This window comes from Megalobrama amblycephala, linkage group LG22, assembly GCF_018812025.1.
Source record: "Megalobrama amblycephala isolate DHTTF-2021 linkage group LG22, ASM1881202v1, whole genome shotgun sequence".
NCBI lineage: Eukaryota > Metazoa > Chordata > Actinopteri > Cypriniformes > Xenocyprididae > Megalobrama > Megalobrama amblycephala.
In genome coordinates this window covers 12,061,573-12,077,231 of record NC_063065.1, presented here as the reverse complement: position 1 = coordinate 12,077,231, position 15,659 = coordinate 12,061,573, and the positions used below count along the sequence as shown (strand labels likewise).

At 35.8% G+C, this 15,659-nt stretch overlaps 1 long non-coding RNA gene across 14 annotated transcripts in view; it reads left to right on the top strand.

Annotated features, from left to right (window-relative positions):
• Positions 1–15,659, top strand: part of LOC125258031 — a 156,897-nt gene that overhangs the window by 119,428 nt on the left and 21,810 nt on the right. For 13 of the 14 annotated variants that reach the window (XR_007182511.1, XR_007182509.1, XR_007182510.1 and 10 more), the window contains one exon: positions 3,324–3,423. This is a non-coding gene — a long non-coding RNA (uncharacterized LOC125258031). Of the gene's footprint in view, positions 1–3,323; positions 3,424–11,085; positions 11,451–15,659 lie in introns of all 14 variants that reach the window. The other variant, XR_007182501.1, reaches the window with a different exon arrangement.

Below are 15,659 nucleotides of genomic sequence, written 5' to 3'. Positions count from 1 at the left end.
TATATATGTTTATATATATATATATATATATATATATATATATATATATATATGTTATATATATATATATGTTAAAAGAATGTTTCAACATAAAAGAATGTTTCAACATATTTTAAAAATGTGTTTGAAGAATGTTAAAACATAGGTTCCTGTGATGGGTAGGTTTAGGCATAGTGTAGGGAAGGCCGATAGTATATTGAGTCAACATTTAGTCTCATATAAAAAATTTTGTCCACAAAGTCAAAGATTCTGTATCTTTCGTACTTTGTGGGGTCATCTATATATAATTTTTGTTTACATAGAAAACATATTGCAGACCATGTTTATGAATTAAGAAGGAATTAAGAAATGTATTAAAATCTTATGTATGCGATTACTCACTAAAGATGTCCTGTGTCTCTTTCTGGTTCTAGTTATTTTTTGCCCTCATGAAGTACTGTACATCAGTTTTGCACAATGGGAGAAAGGGTTTCAATTAGAAAACTATTTGACAAGATAGACCAGAGGGATCTTTCAGGCTCAACTTTGTTTATTAATGGTTGGCACGCAAAGTCAGGAAGACGATGACTAACTTGGCTCTCAAAATGCTTCGCTGTCCTAAGACGTACAGCTGTAATACATCAGAATTAATGCAAACTCTTTCCCATTCCAGAATGCCAAAGACAGAAAGCAGAGAAGGTGCAATTAGGACTTTATTAGCTGAAACTTCACATAGGTAAAAAAATATGTCTGGCAGAAATGTTGCAGATATTAAATATTTGGCTGGTGAAAGCTTGGAGCAGCATATAGGTCTTCTAATTCTTGTCTGAAAAACAAGCACAGTGGGTTTTTTTTCATCTTTTTTACCATCTTTTCTTTTAATTTCTTTTCTTTTCCTTTTTTTTTTGTTCTCTAGACATGCAATTGGTGTGCAAGGAAATGGGGTCTCATTACTGTGGGACATGGCGAGGCCTGTGTTATTACAATCTTTATTAAGAAAAGCTCTAGTTGATCTTGTTGTTTTGCATGGCCATACAAGCCACGGTCTTTAATATCAATTGATTAGATGCAGTCTGATGAAAATGACCAGATAACATTTATTGAAGAGGACTGTCAAACAGAATCTCGTTCTTTAATAAAAAAAAAAAATCTTCATAATTGGCATGTTGCATCTTGGCTTTCTTTTTTTCCTCCTTCTCGTTTTTTTATCACTAATAGGATATAAAGTTTGTGTGGGGGATATGGAATTCATTAAAGATGAATATGCAACTCAAGCATGATGGTCCTCTTCCTGTTCATTGCTCTTTACTAAGATAAGATGAAAGACTTGGGTTACTCAGTACAAGAGAATTAAGATTAGAAGTACTTTAATAGGCAATGTAGGCAGAGCTTTACGATGGCGTTCATAAACCACAAAAGTATTTAAAAAGTTGCATGCTAATGCGGCCCTCCTCTGTACAAGATCATTTGAGCATAAAATGGTCTGTTTGGAAGTCTGGAAGAGAAGGTTATGTTATGCTCAGTGTGCTGTAGACGATTAATTAGACGGCCAACTCCTTTCAAAAGATTCAGAGACAACAGAAGAGATGTCATGTTTAAAACATTTTAATGGATAGTACATTTTTTTGAGACTCTCAAGCCCAACATTGTTTCAGTGTTATTAGGCCTTTTATGAAATCTCCATGTCCATGTTTATTAGCAGTGCTTGCTTAGGCGAGCATCACTATTATTATTGCTCATACTAAAGGTTAGGGATTTAAACGAACCCTGTATTACATTTTGAGCGTAATATTATTTATTTTTTGCTCTGTGGACTTAATAATGTGGTTTGTTGAGACAACTTGATGGATTGCTAAGTGATCAAACATGCGATTTTCACCTGGTAGACAACAAAAATGTAAAGTAAAATCTCAGAAACTTGCATTAAATGAAGTGCTGAAGCCATTTAAGGGTAATGGGCTCTTCTGGATGGACTCACGTTAGCGAAATTTTATGGGCAAAAAAGGTCCATTGTCTAATGTCTAGTGTAGTAATCATGAAGCACAGCACACACAGAAGTCACTTTCAAACCAAGCAGCTTTCTGTTGGTCAGCGCATGTCATGACCAATTTTACTGCTGTGAAATCTGCATTGGGAAATTTTTTGTCCTCACTCGAAATTCCTGAATTTTTGCTTGGTATATCTGAAGCTATTTTCCTCCAATCTTGTCTACTTGTCCTAAACAGGGACAAATAATGCTTTATTTGTCCCTATTGAAGGATTAGTTCACACCAAAATAAAAATTATCCCATGATTTACTCACCCTCAAGCCATCCTAGGTGTATGATACTCATCTTCTTTCAGACAAAAAAAAAAAGTGAGATATATTTAAAAATATCCTGGATCTTCCAAGCTATATGATGGCAGTACATGGGGGGCTCGATTTTTAAGTAAAAAAAGTGCATCCATCCATCCATCCATCCATCCAATCCAATCCAATCCAATCCAATCCAATCCATCCATCCATCCATCCATCCATCCATCCATCCATCCATCCATCTATCGTAAAAGTACTCAATGTGGCTTCGGCAGGTTAATAAAGGCCTTCTGAAGTGAAGCAATGGATTTTTGTTAAAAATATCCAAATTTAAAACTTTATTAACTATAATAACTAGCTTCTGGCAGATGGCAGTACTCATCAATTTGCAATGGAAGAGTATCCTCTGACCTGACGCATGACGTAGTGATGAACACAGAAGCGCAGAGGATAGAGCAAAACAAAACACCGGTCACGAATTAGAAGTCTAAAACAAGATATTTTAAACAGAAATGTCAGAGAATTTCGATATAAGAGAAGAGGAGCTTGAGTTTGTTGCACAGCCCTATTTGTTTAAATCAAGAGAGGTGTCTAAGCTTACGCTACCCCTACATCCTGCGTCACATCATTTCAGGGGTTACTCTTGTGCAGAAAATTCACTACCGGGAGCTAGTTATTTTAGATTATAAAGTCTTAAATATAGATATTTTTCTTATAAAAACCATCACCTCTCTCCAGAAGGCCTTTATTAACCCCCCAGAGCCGTTTGGAATACTTTTACGATGGGTGGATGCGCTTTTTTGGCTTCAGAATCGGACCCCCAATCACTGCCATTATAAAGCTTGGAAGAGCAAGGATATTTTTAAATATATCTCTGATTGTATTTGTTTGAAAGAAGAAAGTTATATACACCTTGGTTGGCTTGAGGTTGAGTAAATCATAGGGTCATTTTCATTTTTGTGTGAACTATCCTTTTAACAAAGCTGTGTTTTCCTCCTCAGCAATGTATTTGATGGCCCTATTGGTTTCATTTCTCTGTCATGCACAGGAGTCGGCATGATAATCTGGTTGCCTGTAACTTCAGTCAAATTGAAGAGGTTCCATCAAAGCTGAAATCCAATATGGAGGCTGTTAAAGTTCACAGACAGGTATGTTGCAAAGGCCTCGGAGCTCTTTATGATGATGATGGTAACACTGATGTGTGTAGGTTGCTCTGGTGTACATGTAACTAAATCCATTTCCCTCGTGAACAGTTGATAGCACAGCTGAGCACTTTAGCAATGCCATTTCGCCCCTTAATGCCAAACTGCAGTTCAGAAACCTTTAAAGGCAGTAGATGAAACTCTTTTTTCACAAAGAAACTCTCTCAGTCTTCCTGACAAAGCCCACATGACCCAGCGTGAGAGCTGTTCCTGTCTTAACTAGCAGGTGAAGTCACTCGGCCCGCCATGAGTCCACCCTGCTGTCTGATTTCAAATCCATGAAAGACATCCACTTGAAAAAAAAGAAAGAAAAAAACATTTAAAAGCCGTTTCATTGCCTCAGATAAATGGCAAAGACCCAAAAAGAAAAAAATCTTATCTGGAGTAAGTAAAAGTGTGACATTTCCCATTTAGGTTTCCCTTTTGATAGAGATAAAATGTTTATGTTCACCATTCCATGCTGAGATTTTGAAAAAGAAAGGAAAAATACTTAAAGTTCACTCTGGCAATGCTGCAATAAAAACATTAAATTATACTACGCCACCTTATCTATTTATGCTTATGGGTTGCTGTTAGAGGTAGATTAAATACTTATAAATGATATATATATATATATATATATATATATATATATATATATATATATATATATATATATATATATATATATCATAATAATTATTATATTTTTTTCACACTGGTTCTTTTCAGCAGTTTGACAGTGAAGAATCTGGCTATTATGTAAACGTTCCAAATTACACTCTCAGAAAACAAGGTACAAAAGCTGTCACTGTGGCAGTATCCTTTCAAAAAGTACGCCTGTACCTACATATTAGTACCTAAATGGTACATATTAGAACCTTTTTAAAGGGTACCGTCCCAGTGACACCTTTTGTACCATTTTTTTCTGAGAATACACTCAGACCCTTTTAAAGTGAACTGATCTCAGAGCATTATGATTTTAATAATAATAATAATAATCTATAAGTGAAATATTAAGTTACTTTTATTATCTTGTATTTGTGATTTATTTATAATAATTTGTTTATAATAATTAATATTATTTAATGAATGAATGAATGAACAAAGAAAATATAAATCTAAAACAGTGAAAGAATAATGAAGCAAAATGAGATCTAAGCCCACATTTAAATGCAGGAATAATGTGAATGCAAAAACTGATCTCAGAGCATTGTTTTTAATATAATAATAATAGTAATAAATGGTTTATAAGTTAAATATTAAGTTATTATTATTATTATTATTATTAAAAATCATAAATAAATAATAATAGTAATAAATGGTTTGTTAAATATTAAGTTACTTTATTATTTTTTATTATTATATACTTGATTTATTAATTTATTAAAAACTGAACTGATCTCAGAGCATTTTGTTTTTAATAATAATAATTTATAAATATTAAGTTACTATTATTATGTGTTTGATTTATTTATAAGAATTTATTTTAATAATATTATTTAGCGGATTATGAGATGACTCGCAAACGACTGACATCTCTATTTTCAAACAGATTACATAAACAGAGAGTATTTGTTTTCTATTTGACTTACATTTCAATGTTTCTTTAGATATATGTCTCATGCTTGTGTGATTAGTATTCGTTAAGTTACAGTTCATTTTCTGAGGACTATCAGAATGGACTTCATTGAGAAAAAGACTGCAGCTCGCGCATCATGTTAATTTTCTTTGTTTTGCAAAAAGCATTTTGTTTTTACTGTGAGTGTGCACAAATAAAAGAAGACATTCCACAGTTTTTAATAACTCTTTTTTGTATGTCCAAAATTGCTGGAGTATTTTGAGTCGCTTTTGCACTGGTAAGAAAAAAACCGAGGTGGTATTGCTGCCGTTTTTTTTTTTTTTTTTTTTTTTTTTTTTTAAATCAGAGATTCAAAAACCAATACAGTGAATGAAGAATAGAGCAAAATGAAATCTGAACCCACTTTTAAGTCCAGGAATATTGTGAATGCAAAAAGAACTGGGTTCATTATTTTTTAATAATAATTTGTTAATAATAATAATGTATTATTATTATTATTATATAGCTGTTGTTATAAAGAATAAAAAAAAATCAAATAAATGACATCAAAGACATCAAATAAATTAAATACATTTTTAAATAATAATGCAAAATAAGATCTGAGACCACATTTTAGAAATGGAATAGTGTGAATGCAAAGAGAACTGGGTTCATCCGTTGGGGGTCTGAGTTTTTATTTTATTTTATTTTTTTATGAAAACCCCTCTTTGGAAGTTGTTTTAAGGGATCGTGTGAATTTTCCCTTCACCTTAAGGCCTTTAAAATCATTCTGATTGTTGTCTGATCCCCTGTCTCAGCATCAGTTGATGTGTCTAATGAGGTTTGTGAGGCGCTCAGATAGATCAGGTACAGTAGGGCCCTGCATCTCTCATCACTGCAGCCCTGCCCCGAGTCCAGTGTCAGTGACTGATAACTGTGGACAGCTCTCAACAGAACAGGAGGTAATTACAGCAGCGAAAGGGAGAGAGTAGATAGAAAGGAAAAGTGGAAGTGGGAGTCTTGTGAAATATTCTCATTACAGGTCATCGCGGTAATTACCTGACACCTACAGATGGAGTTGCCTCTTAATCAAAAGAATGAATCATTACTGATATTGATTCAAACTAAGATGTTTGAAGTAATGACCGTACTAAGTCAGGCCAAAAAATTTTTTTTAGCAACTTCCCCTAGCCGTCGTTCCTGCTCTAAATAATAATGAAATGTCTTACTTCATTCCAGTGTAATGGCAGGAAAATGAGCATGGCAGCTGCGACTAAATTGCCCCTGTCTAATCTGCATAGATTGCAGGGCAAGAATAAAGTCAGACAGGATTTGATTTCTAATTTCTGCACTCTCTATTCATAACAGCCCATAATTCACATCCTTTTATGAATGAAATGAGCTAGATTGAATGCAGTTACGGGCAAAAATATCATACTGTTGACTGACTATGATCCATCGGTGTTTTTTCCCCTGTTTATACTTCAGTGATTAGGCCTGGAATTAAATTAATAGTGTATTTGCTATGACAGCACTGGCATGGGAAGCTTCCTGAGAACCAAATTTCATACAAATCTTTATCTTGTTAACTTTTAATTGAACACAGCCTGTCAAAAAATCATGAGTAATTGAATGTCACCTTGATTTTTTTGGCTGGTGTCATACATGTCAGACATTCCCTGTGGTACACAAAGCCCAATCTGTCTTTTTTCATTGCTTATTTCCACTTTAATGTGGAAAATGACACCTAACAAGGTTAGTTAATCAGGGAAAAGACCTCTGCCTCTTTATAGACCTGGGTTAATATTTGAGAATGTCATTAGCTGTTGTATAATTATGTGAAACTGGGAAACTCACTTGAACTCTTGAATGCACAGTTAATTAGATATTCCTTAAGATGGGTCATCAAGTTAATTAATAAACATTCCTTGTGGGAGAAACCGTTATGTATAATCAGCTGTTTAGCATGTAATAAAAAGTATGAGCTGATCAAACCATGTCCAGACTGAGATTATGCAGATGAGACCTGCGTATGATTATACTTCACAAACTGTCAACCGTCCAATGGTGGCCACTCTATTGATTACTGTTAGATAGGCTTGTAATCACAGCATCCCCAGGATATTTGATTAGATAGATAACCTCTGGAGTGCAAATGAAGTTTTTGATGAGAGGCCATAATTTGATGAGTAACACACCTACAGTAGAGGTCTTCACGGGTCCAAAAATTCATACCCGAACCCGAAGAGACCTGTAAATGTGCTACACGGAACCGACCCTGGTCCGACTATTATTTTGAAAGTTGGACCCGGACCAATGCAGAACCGAGAAATGCCATAAATGTACTACCCGGAACCAATCGGACCCGTCTATTATTTGAAAGCTGGACCCGAACCTGGCCGAGAAGACATAGACCCGATTGGACCCAATCGGCACATAGGTCTATTCCACAGCAAATTGCTATTAATAAGTCGATAATAAGTTGCGAAAATAAAACGTTTTGTCTTACCTAATGTTAGTAGCCTTCTCCTTTGTACCTGACTGTAATGCACAGTCCTCCTTGCCAAGAAAGTTCCATCCATCCAAGTTCCTTCCTCTCTTGCCAATTGAAATGCTTAATCCACTCATTATTCCAGCTTTAAAAGTCTACTTGCTGTCACGATGACAAATGCGACTTTGCAGTTTTGCATTTTTTTTTGTATCTCGAGTCAACTCATATAATAAAATAACTTTGACTGTTTGCCCTTTTGAACTATAATAACAATTGCTTGTTCAGTGACATGGCCGCTGACGTTAGCACTACTTATTTGCGATCATTTCTGTGCTTTCTGAGCCGAGTCTGACCAAAACTTTAGATATAATAAGACGGTTCATTCATAATATTCTTATAAAAATAGGAGAAAGAAAGTGCGCTTGCATGAGACTGCAAATGCGCATTTGCTGGAGCAACCTGGAACATAAGCTTTTAAATGCATTTTGAGTGTCATAGAAAACATTCATGTGATAGTTCATCTCAGATTTTGTTGATTTGAAATGTTATTTAAATGCGAGCGTGCAAGGCTGCAAGCAGTTTTTGAGATTTGAAGTTTGTTTGCATTACTGTTGCACACAATAGGAATAGGAAAACTCATTGATCACCGTTCGCTTGCTTTAACTCCGCCCGCTCTGCTTCTGATGGCTGGGGTCGCTCGTGTTTTTTTCACCTTATTTCCCGGCTCATACTTTGCAAGTTACAAAACACACGCACAGCGCTGACTGACTCTGAACATGGCCGGCTGATCTCCAAGTCAGACCGGCTCGGGTATACACACAATGTTAAACAGTCCCGGGAACCGAAGTAATAGATTGGGACTCGACCCGGACCCGGTTGACCATTTAAAATATAGACCCAAACCCATACGGGTCCCAGGTCGGGTCCCGGGTCCTCGGGTCTTGGGTACTCTTTGTAGATCTCTAACCTGCCGTATCAACAAAATATTGTCTCAATCTTTGATTAGAAGAGGAGAGCATTACTTTTTCAAGTAACTAGTAAAGTAACATATTACTTTTAAATTTACAACAAAATATCTGAGTTACCTTTTTCAAATAAGTGTCTCAGAATATTATGCAAACCTGCAATAATTAAATTTTAAAGGTGCCCTAGATTCAAAATTTGAATTTACCTTGGCATAGTTGAATAACAAGAGTTCAGTACATGGAAAAGACATACATTGAGTTTCAAACTCCATTGCTTTCTCTTTCTTATGTAAATCTCATTTGTTTAAAAGACTTCCGGAAAACACGCACATCTCAACATAACACCGACTGTTACGTAACAGTCGGGGTGTACGCCCCAATATTTGCATATGCCAGCCCATGTTCCCAACATTATGAAAGGCATTAGACAAGGGCAGCCAGTAATGTCTGGATCTGCACAGGTGAATCAATAGACTAGGTAAGCAAGAACAACAGCGAAAATGGCAGATGGAGCAATAATAACTGACATGATCCATGATATTTTTAGTGATATTTGTAAATTGTCTATCTAAATGTTTCGTTAGCATGTTGCTAATGTACTGTTAAATGAGGTTAAAGTTACCATCGTTTCTTACTGAATTCACGGAGACAAGACCCGTCGCTTCATTTTTAAACACTTGCAGTCTGTATAATTCATAAACACAACTTCATTCTTTATAAATCTCTCCAACAGTGTAGCATTAGCCGTTAGCCACGGAGCACAGCCTCAAACTCATAGAGAATCAAATATAAACATCAAAATAAATACTTTACTCACATAATTCGAAGCATGCATACAGCATGCATGACGAACATCTTGTAAAGATCCATTTGAGGGTTATATTAGCTGTGTGAACTTTGTAAATGTGCTGTAAAAATCAGTGCATAGTTAATGATGCCCCAAAATAGGCAGTTAAAAAAATTAATTTAAAAAAAAATCTATGGGGTATTTTGAGCTGATACTTCACAGACACATTCAGGGGACACCTTAGACTTACAGTATATTACATCTTGTGAAAAAGCATTCTTGGGCACCTTTAAATAATACAAATATACTTTATGTATTTAATCGCACTTTATTAGCCAATGTCTTTTCTGCTCACATTCGATGATCTAATTCAACCATATTAATAAGCTAAAATGACAGGTTTGTTTGAGTTGCGTCCTCTACTGTACAGGTGTGACTTCGCATTTCCTTCAGCCTGCAGACTTACTAATTTCATTTGTGGTGTGAAAGAGTCTTTACGTTTGCCAAAAATAGAACTTTTGTTGTTGTTGTTGTTGTTGTTATTATTGAAATACAAACAAGCAAGCCCAACTCAGCTGACAAAAAGTAACACAAAAGTAACGTAATTCATTACTTTCAATAAAAAGTAACTAAGTAACACAACTAAGTAACAACAAGTTACTTAGTTACTTTTTTAGGGAGTAACGCAATATTGTATCACTTACTTTTAAATTTAACTTTCCACAACACTGCTCTCTGTGCATGGGCTATTGTATTCTCTGAATGCATCATAGACCATTTATTATGAACTATTTTGGTTTTGTTTTTAGTTATTTAGTTAGAGTAATGGGCTGGCTGTTGAAAATTTTACCGACCACAAATTTTTGAACGGCAGAGTACCTTTGCACAGACAAAATCAGTATTCAGTTCTATCACACTTGTCTGATACCAGTCCTGAACTTTATAAGTAGTAAAAATGTATAAAAATTATGTAAATAAACTGAAGGACAAGTAAAATATTAGTAATTGACATTAAGATGCCAACAGAGTTTAACTTAAATAAAACCCAGAACATTCTTTAATTAGCATATTTAAAAAAAAAAAAAAAAAATCATTAATTTAGTAGATGGAGTCTGAATTGTTAGTGGCACTGCTCTGTATTGTTGTCACATCTTCTTATTATAACTTGTTCTACCAGGATGGTTTATTGCCACTCAGAAGGCCATATCAAAGGCTTGTCAGTGTTTTCTATGAAGTGATTGTCTAATCACGTTTGGAGGCTATTATTTGTTTAGTTTCATGGTTCATGCTGGAAATCGGCTGTAAATTAACAGCTCTAATCTCTTAAATTGGTCATTTTCATGTGAAAATTGCACATTATATCATGTCTATGCATTCATAGCAAACAAAACACGACCAAGAAAACAGATTATATATCCCATTTGCATTTCCAAAGCCTTATGCGTGAAACCAGCCGTGAGAAATGTACCCGTGGCATAATGGTTGCCGATTAATGGCTCCTAAATGCCATGCATGTTTACTCCAGCATGTTTGGAACCGTTGCCCCCTCCAAGCACTCTGTCTAGCTATGAATGTCAAGTTCTGTCGGAGGTTGATCAACAAATCGATGAAGCAAAGCAACAGTGTTGCAATTTTCATTATGTGCCCTGTGCAATTTTGTGGAACACGATCAACACGTGCCCCAAATATTCACAAGCGAGCCACTGTGCTCCAGGCAGGCAGAGGCTTGTATAAATATTGCCTTGTTCCCTTTAGTGGATTCTGACATGCATAAACACACACTGTGAGCTTAATTAGACCAAATGTGCTATAATTCCATAAACAGTGTAGGTAACGAGGAGCTGGTGCGTGTCCATGCAGCTGTGCAGCAAAATAACCAGAAGAACAGGAAGCTGGAGACGGAGAGAAGTCTACAACACAGCTGGAACGGCAGCTGTTAGCAGGCAGTGCACAACTCTCTATCTCACCCTTCTCTCTCTTTTCCCATGAGTCTTCACACCCACCACAGTTACACACGGCTCTGACCTGCCACCACGTACAAGAAGAGAGAGAAACGTTGCACCTCATCTGAACGCGGCCTCCTGGAACCAGAAACGAGCTGTTGACACACCTGTGAGAAAGCTCTCAGACATGCAGAGTGTGATGTAACCTGTCCATGAAGTGACCCAAGTGATTCAGAACCTGATTCAGGTACTGTACCTTTAAGAGCACCTTTATGACCTCTAAATATCCACAGCCTGGAGAAAATTATAATGCTGTAGCAATGCAAAGAAGAAAGAAAAAGGAAACAAAGTAAGGATGTTGAGACAATATATACAGTGAACAATGTTAAAGCAGTCATTCTAAACCTTTTTGACTCCAAGGTCCCCCATTGTCAGCAACAATATTTCAAGGCCTCAAAACTTTTCCACTTGTTTGTGATTTACTGGATAAGGATTTTTTAAAATCTGTTATACTGACAAATTCTACCTGATAAAATTGTTTTAGAGTTTGGCAAAACTAGAAATGTGTATATTCGTAAAATATCTAGCCAGACCGCCTTCCGTATTCAACTTACGAAGAAAGTGTAAAACTCTCGCAGTTCAAAAAGCTTACGCTACGTCCAACGCCTTCCCTATTTAACTTATGGAAAAAGCTTTTCATCTTTGATTGTGTTCATCAGAAAGAAGAAAGTCAAATACACCTAGGATGGCTTGAGAGTGAGCAAAGCTTGGGCTAATTTTCATTTTAAAGTGAACTAATCCTTTAAGGGCCCCTGGTTGAGAACCACTGTTTTAAAGGAACATTCTGTCATTGTTTACTTATTATGTATTGACAAGATTTATGGTGCTCTTTTGTTCTTTTTTTGGAGCTTAAAGGGTTAGTTCACCCAAAAATGAAAATTCTGTCATTTATTACTCACCCTCATGCTGTTCTACACCCGTAAGACCTTCGTTAATCTTCAGAACACAAATTAAGATGTTTTAGTTGAAATCCGATAGCTCCGTGAGGCCTCCATAGGGAGCAATGGACACTTCCTCTCTCAAGATCCATAAAGGTACTAAAAACATATTTAAATCGGTTCATGTGAGTACAGTGGTTCAATATTAATATTATAAAGTGACGAGAATATTTTTGGAGCGCCAAAAAAACCAAAATAACGACTTATTTAGTGATGGCCGATTTCAAAACACTGCTTCAGGAAGCATCGGAGCACAGATGAATCAGTGTGTCGAATCTGCTGTTCGGAGCGCCAAAGTCACGTGATTTCAGCCGTTGGCAGTTTGACACGCGATCCGAATCATGATTCGACACACTGATTCATTTGTGCTCCGATGCTTCATGAAGCAGTGTTTTGAAATCGGCCATCACTAAATAAGTTGTTGTTTTGTTTTTTTGGCGCACCAAAAATATTCTCGTCGCTTTATAATATTAATATTGAACCACTGTACTCACATGAACTGATTTAAGTATGTTTTTAGTACCTTTGTGGATTTTGAGAGAGGAAGTGTCCATTGTTCCCTATGGAGGCCTCACGGAGCTATCGGATTTCAACTAAAATATCTTAATTTGTGTTCTGAAGATTAACGAAGGTCTTATGGGTGTGGAACGGGTTATGGTTACAGTGAATGGAAAGAAATACTGTACAGAAAATCATACAGGTTCCTAATTGTGAAATGCAAAGATTTTTTCATTGCTTGACAGTGCCTTGTCTGTATTTTAAGCCCTATAAATGTGTATAAATCTGTCCCATTTAAGGTTTTTGTTCATGTTGAAGTTTTAGCATTTATTAAAGATCCTGTATGTGTGGATGCTTGTGTACACCGCAGCCAGGGGTCTGAGGCCATATATTTTACTGAGAAAATGAGCTCTCATCTGTGCCTAGTGATTCTTCTCATAAATAAGCAAAGGGATGATTCACCCTTTGCCTGCACTATGCATGTTAATAATACATTGTTATTTTGGGACAGTTTGTTGCCACCATGGCTGGCCAATTTCTTTTCTTTCCCTTTCCTGTTTAATGAAGATGGCAGCGTTTGATTAGCATAGATATGATCATTTACAATTATGCCATGTGCTGTGTGTGAAGACCATTTAGTCTGTAGTATTGTTTGGCAAGACTTTTTATGTCTTTTTTATGTTCATACAAAATAATGCTATATTATTAATGTGTTGCCCTTGGTATGTTGTGTTTTGTTTTGTTTTTTACTTTATCTCACAAAGTATGAGATGATAAAACAAATTTGATATTTTATGTTTTCTTCAGGTGCTTGCCTCAGGTGCAAAACTCTGCTGTAATGCTAGGGTATTGCTATATATAGTTGCTAGGGTGGTCTGAGTGGTTGCTAGGGTATTACTATGATTTTCTGGGTAGTTGATATTCAGTTGTTCTCTGTGGTTTTTATTGCCAAGCACTTGCTATGCAGCAAGTTTTCTGGGTGTTTGCTACAGTATACAGTTTTTCTAATTTTTTCATCACATTGCTATGCAGTTGCTAGGGTGTTCTGAGTGGTTGCTTGGGTGTTGACTTACTGCCAAATTTAAAATCCCAAGTTCCAAGTGTGATTGAGTGGAGGCGGGGACTAATTTGTATATCTATATACTAAATTAAGCAAGGGTATAGAGTTACAGTACATTCATATGGAAGCTTGTTTAAAAGAGGTCATTGTGACTTTCCTTGCAATTTCCATTTTTTCCTCGAAATTGCGAGTTTATATCTCGCAGTTCTGCCTTCTTATGAGTTATATGTCTTACAATTCTGACTTTATAACTTGCAGTTGCATTTATATCATGCAATTCTGATTTTTGATTAGAAAAGATAAGTTTTAAGGGATAAAATTAATGACTGCAGGGGGGACACTTAAAGGGTTAGTTCACACAAAAATGAAAATTATCCCATAATTTACTCACCCTCAAGCCATCCTAGGTATATATGACTTTTTTCTTTCAGTCAAACACAATCTGAGTTATATTAAAAATATTCTGGCTCTTCCAAGCTTTATAATGGGAGTGAATAGTAACCGATATTTTGAATCTCAAAAAAGCACATACATCCATCATATAAGGTAATCCATACATCTCTAGGGGGTTAATAAAGGCCTTGTGAAGTGAAGCGATGCACTTTTGTAAGAAAAATATCCATATTTATAACTTAATAGACTACAATCACTAGCTTCTGGTAATGTCCGTCCGGCTTCAAAATATCATTTATTATTCACTCCCATTATAAAGCTTGAAAAAGCTAGAATATTTTTTAATATAACTCTGATTGTGTTTGACTGAATAAGTCATATACACCTAGAGTGACTTGAGGGTGAGTAAATTATGGGATAATTTTAATTTTTTGGTGAAGTTATGGACTTTAAAAAAATTTCTAACTGAAAGAACGTGCAACAGTAATGATGTTTGTTGTAGCAAGCACCATGAATAGCTTGTAGTTGTTGTTGTTATTTAAAAACCTTGCTGTATTTTTAAAGCTGTAAAAATTAAACATTGTGATTGTATAAGTTTCTGCTTCTCATGAAAATAGCTGATTGCTCTTCTTTTTGATCATTCAATGAACTGCTATACTCCGCAATCTCTCTTTTTCTACTTCAATGTCACTCACACATATACATCCATATAGACACCCTTAAGAATAAATATGTGTTAGTGAATGCTATGGAATAAATAATAGGCCAAAAACTGAATAGCACCAGGCTCTGTTGGCTAAACAAGTAGACTTTTAAGACTGCTCTTTGAAATGGCCCTTCTGTGAAGAAAAGAAGCCGTTTCACTGTGTTAATGAGGGACTGTTTGGAGATGCAGGACTCTTAGTGTGGCATTCACTCTCATCCGCAAGAGGCGAAGCAACATTAACCAACTGATTTTTTTTTTTTAACCCAAGGATTATACATTTTAATGAGGGAAGACATGGCTTGTTAGTGGTATTAGTCATTTGCAATGTCACAGTTAAAAATACTCCTTTTTAATGCATGCACACACATCTCAGCCTCACATCCATGGCATAGTCATTAAAAATAAAACCACAGGCTTTTAAGATTCCAAGCCAAAGCCAAAAGTACCGGGAAGAAAGAGTCTCTTGGAAACAATGGTGTGGAATCATCATTTGTTGTTGTTTAAAACCCGATGAGGGTTTCTAAGGTTAAGCTGGCTTTTGATGTGTTTTTAACTCATTTTAGCCTAGCGGGGGGATTAATTTTGCCCCCGTCCTACCTCAAAAAACCGCTCTCGAACACAAGTTCTCATTTTCAACATAGCGAGCGCTTTTTATTAAAAGAAAAAAAAAAAAGAGACCAGTATCGTCTCCTCCCTGACTTCCTGCTATAATTTGAGTTAATGAAGATGTGGTCGTAGTGCGTGTGGTCCTCTGGAAAATGATGGTACCGTGAAAATATTGCCATGCAGTACTTTCGTCCC